Genomic DNA, 5309 nt, shown 5'->3' with positions numbered 1-5309 from the left:
GACAAGGATATAAAGACTCAATACATAATATTTTCAACAATTTAACTCATCAAAACCATCTGGAAAATACCAAGACTCATTGCAACTTCAATATTAACATTTCTCAATTTGCCATCCAACTCTCATTTAAAGGGACTTGAGACATCAAACCATAGTAGGGATATAGAATTTCCAATATCAATTATAAATTCATAATAAGGAAATAGTGAAATGATAGTATAAATCAAGGCTTAACAAATTAAATCATCATACTCTCATAATCAAATACTTTTTGGACATAATTCTATCTCAACATCATACACATATCGGATGACATTATCCCATAGCTCATGGACAATAATATAAGATATAAAACCATATTTCCAATTCATGATAAAACATGTAAAATCTCATGTCAATATAATTCAACAAAAATACCGGGCACAAGATCGAAAGGATAATCTTGTTCAAAGCCCCACATACCTAAAAATGGAAGATGAATATAAACTTCCGACTCCGAAACTTTATTCACAAAAATAAAGGGTGCTTCTCGAAGCCCTTAACATTATCAACTCGAATCCCAAATCAATTTGAAATTTCTACGATTCAGTCAAGAGACATAGAAGGATGAAATTTGGAGTAGTAGGGTTGGGGTTTGAGCCTTAGGAAATTTTGGAAAAAAATGAGCTATTGAATGCTATTAATGGAATTAAATCCATGGTTTACCCAGATGGATTGGAGTAGGAATTACCTAAATACCCTTAAAAATTAAATAATGTCAAATCTGTCCTTTGGTGGACTATTTTGATAGGCTGAAGTAGAGCGACCATAACTTTTTGCTCCGATGGCCAAATTGGATGAAACTAATTTCATTGGAAAGGACTTTCAGAGATTTCTGTTGATATATAGTAGCTCACCCAGATCATTACGTACAAGGAGTTATGATCATTTGAAGTTGACCCTAAAATTTTCCTGGCCTCAGTATTTTTTTCCTACACATTTACTGTTCACTACTATTCACAGTTAGATCGGAATGATCATAACTCATCGCTCGAGTGTCCGTTTTGGATTATCCACATATAGTTGGAAAGCTTATTCGATGCTCTACGCGATGACGGATCGCATATCTAGAAATTCCACATAGAAAAATTATTAATCATAATAAAGAACAGAATTCAACACATTTTCGTCTGAGATCTTAACGGAAAATTTTTTTGGGGCATCACATCATCTTCCCCTTGGAAATATTCATCCCCGAATGTGGATAGGTAGTTCAAGAATACTATGAAAATGAGTAAATAGAGAATAATCATCTTGCCCAAGCATATACTCCATTCTAGATTTTTTTGGATATCGTAGAAAACACACAAGCCAAGATAAACATAGCAATAAGGATTTAATCAAAAGAGAATGATACCTTTGACATAATCAGGATTCGTAGGAAAGAGGTGGGGATATTTTGCGCGCATATCCGCTTCGGCTTCCCAAGTAACACTCTCCATGGATTGATTTCGCCAAAGCACTTTAACCAAACGAACTTCCCTGTTTCCTAGCCTACAAACTTGAAAGTCAAAAACCTCAACCGGAATCTCTTTATATGAAAGACTATCTTGAATACCCGAGCTTTAGGAAGGATCAATCACAACAGAATCATCAATAGACTTCTTAAGCATAGAAACATGGAAAACTGAATGGACGTTAGATAACTCCGCGGGCAATTCAACCTTATACCCTACCTTCCCAATGCGATCCACAATCTTATAGGGACCAATGTAATGGGGGCTTCGTTTCCCTTTCTTCCCAAATCTCTTCACCCCTTTCATGGGTGAAACTTTCAAGTACACTAAATCACCAACATCAAATTCAAGGTCTTTCCTCCTTACATCTGCATATGATTTTTGATGACTTTGGGTGGTTTTCAACCTTTCCCGAATTAACTTAACCTTCTCCATGGCCTCGAACACCACATCCAGTCCAGTCGCAGCAGCCTCACCAACTTCAAACCAACCAATGGGTGATCTACACCTTCTACCATACCAAGCTTCAAACCGGGTCATTCCAATATTAGCATGAAAACTGTTATTGTAAGCAAACTCGATTAATCCTAAGTGCTCATCCCAACTACCTATAAAATCAAGCACACAAGCCCTCAACATATCTTCTAAAGTCTGAATAGTTCACTTGGCCTGACCATCTATTTGCGGATGAAAAGCAGAACTTAAATGAATTTGGGTACCGAGACTCTTCTGGAAAGATTTCCAAAACTGAGAGGTAAACTGAGTACCTCTGTCAAAAATAATAGCCAAAGGGATTCCATGAAGTCTGATGAGTTCCCAAATATATATTTTAGCATAATCTTCAGCTGTATACAATGAATGCACAGGTAAGAAATGAGTTGATTTCGTCAGCCGATCTACAAAAACCCAAATCAAATCATGATGGCGCCGAAAAGGAGGCAAACCAACTATGAAGTCCATATTCACTTCTTCCCACTTCCAAGTAGGAATGCTAAACTCTTGCATTACACCACTGGGCCTTTGATTCACTATTTTAACCTGTTGACATGTGGAACACTTCACCACAAATTCTTCTATGTTCCTCTTCATACCGTTCCACCAATAGATCTCCCACAAATCATGGTAAATCTTGGTAGCCCTAGGATGGATGGAGTATCGCGTACCATGCACTTCCGCTATAATCCTCTGCTTTAAGTTATCAACATTAAGAACACATAATCTTTCTCGAAGTCTAAAAATGCCATCTTCTCCTTGGGAGAAAACCTCCACCTTTTGGTCTTTAACTACCTTTTGGTCTTTAACTAACTCTTTTAACCTGACCAAGGTAGGATCCCTGTCTTGCTTCTCCTTCGCTTCTGAAACTAAAGAGGATTCGGAACCGCTTTGCACTCCTATACTACCCTCAGCATCACCAAACAACCTAACCCCCAATTTAGCCAAATAATGTACCGCACGTGCCAACTTCTTCTTACCAATCTCCACATGTGCTACGCTACCCATGGACTTTCGACTAAGGGAATCTGCTACTATATTGGCCTTGCTCGGATGATATAGCCCGCTCATATGATAATCTTTCAACAGTTCTAACTATCATCTCTGCCTAACATTCAACTCCTTTTGGGTGAATACATACTGAAAGCTCTTATGGTCTGTGAAGACGTCGACATGGACACCATACAAATAATGTCTCCAGATTTTCAAAGAAAAAACCACGGCAGCTAATTCAAGGTCATGGGTAGGATAATTCTTCTCGTGAGGCTTTAGCTACCCTGAAGCATAAGCTATAACCTTTCCCTTTTGCATTAATACACAACCCAAACCGACTCTAGAAGCATCGCAATACACCATAAAACCATCAACACCGTCAGGCAAAGTCAACACAGGGGCTGAAGTGAGTCGAGTCTTCAACTCCTAAAACCTCTTCTCGCAAGATTCAAACCACAGGAACTTCACTTTTTTTGGGTCAAACGTGTCATAGGAGACGCAATAAATAAAAACCCTTCAACAAAACGATGATAATAACAAGCTAGACCTAAGAAATTTTAGATATCAGAAGGAGAAATAGGCCTAGGCCAACTCTTTATAGCCTCTATCTTTTGAGGATCAACTCTAATACCTTCGAAAGAAACAACATGACCCAAGAAGGCTATAGAGTTTAACCAAAACTCACACTTACTGAATTTAGCATACAACTAAAGAGTTTCCAACACAATTCGGAGATGGTCCGCATGATCACCCTCACTTCGGGAGTAAATAAGAATATCATCAAGGAACACCATTACAAATAAATCCAGATATGGCCGGAATACACAGTTCATAAGATCCATGAAATTCGCTAGAGCATTTGTTAACCCGAAAGACATTATTAGAAATTCAAAATGACCATAATGGGTTCGGAAGGATGTCTTGGGGATATCACATTCCCTAACCTTAAGTTCGTGATAACCGGATCTAAGGTCTATCTTCAAAAAGTAGCTCGCACCTTACAATTGATCAAATAAATCATCAATTCAAGGAAGCAGATATTTATTCTTGATAGTAACCCTATTAAGCTACCGGTAATCAATACACATCCGCAAAGAACCATCTTTCTTACGCACAAACAGGACAGATGCACCCCACGGGGACACACTAGGTCTAATAAAGCTTTTGTCTAAAAGATCTTTCAATTGCTCCTTCAACTCTTTAAGTTCCTTGGGAGCTATGCGATATGGAGAAATAGAAATAGGATGAATATCGGGAAGAAAGTCAATCCCAAACTCTATCTCTCTATCAAGAGGTACTCCAGGGAGATCTTCCAAAAAGATATCAAGAAACTCATTAACAACATTAATTGACTAAATGGTCGAGGTTTCAGACTCAGTGTCTTTAACCCAAACCAAATGGTGGATGCAACCCTTGGAAATCAACTTTCTAGCTTTGAGATAGGATATGAAATAACCCTTAAGAATCACAGAACTCCCGGACCATTCGAGGATAGTTTCATTAGGAAACTAAAACTTGACCACACAGGCATGACAATTAATAGACGCATAGCATGAGTGAAGCCAATCCATACCCAGAATGATATCAAAGTCAACCATATCTAGCTCAATCAAATCAGCATACATAACCCGATGAAAAACAGTAATGGGACATTTCTTATACACCCGCTTAGCAATGACAGACTCTCCTACCAGAGTAGAAACCAAAATAGGCTCAGAAATTAGTTCAGGATCCATTTCAAAATTTACAGCAACCAGAGGTGTCACATAAGAAAAACTCAAATCAGGGTCCATCAACACATAGACATCAAAATAGATAACACAGAGCATACCAGTGACAACATCGGGGGAGTCCTCCTACTCCTGACGAGGTAGTATAGCATAGAAACAATTCTAGCATTGACCGCCAGCAGTACTAGATGAAGCACCCTGAGGAGGAACTGGACGAGCTGCGAAAGGTGGAGCACTAGTAGCCTGACTCTGGGGACGGGCATCACGACTCCTCTGTCTGGCATACGGACAGTCTCTAAGTATGTGGCCCAACTTGCCACACCCTAAACAGCCCTACTGCCCCATATAACACTCCCCAAAATGGTTTTTACCACACTTAGCACACGAAGGAAGATGAGGTCAGTTGCTTACACTGTCCTGAGACCTGGAAGGTACCGACCTATTCCCGAGCTCCTTCCTACCCCAATATACTGGAGCACTAGCTGAGGAAGGTGCAGGTATAAATGGACGTCTCTAAAATTGAGGGAGACTCCCTCCGGAGAATCTAGTCTGACCAGACCCCTGTTGCTCTGATCTAACTCTCTTAATGCCTCTTACT

Source organism: Capsicum annuum, chromosome 7, assembly GCF_002878395.1.
Source record: "Capsicum annuum cultivar UCD-10X-F1 chromosome 7, UCD10Xv1.1, whole genome shotgun sequence".
Lineage (NCBI taxonomy): Eukaryota > Viridiplantae > Streptophyta > Magnoliopsida > Solanales > Solanaceae > Capsicum > Capsicum annuum.
This window is presented reverse-complemented; position numbering follows the sequence as displayed.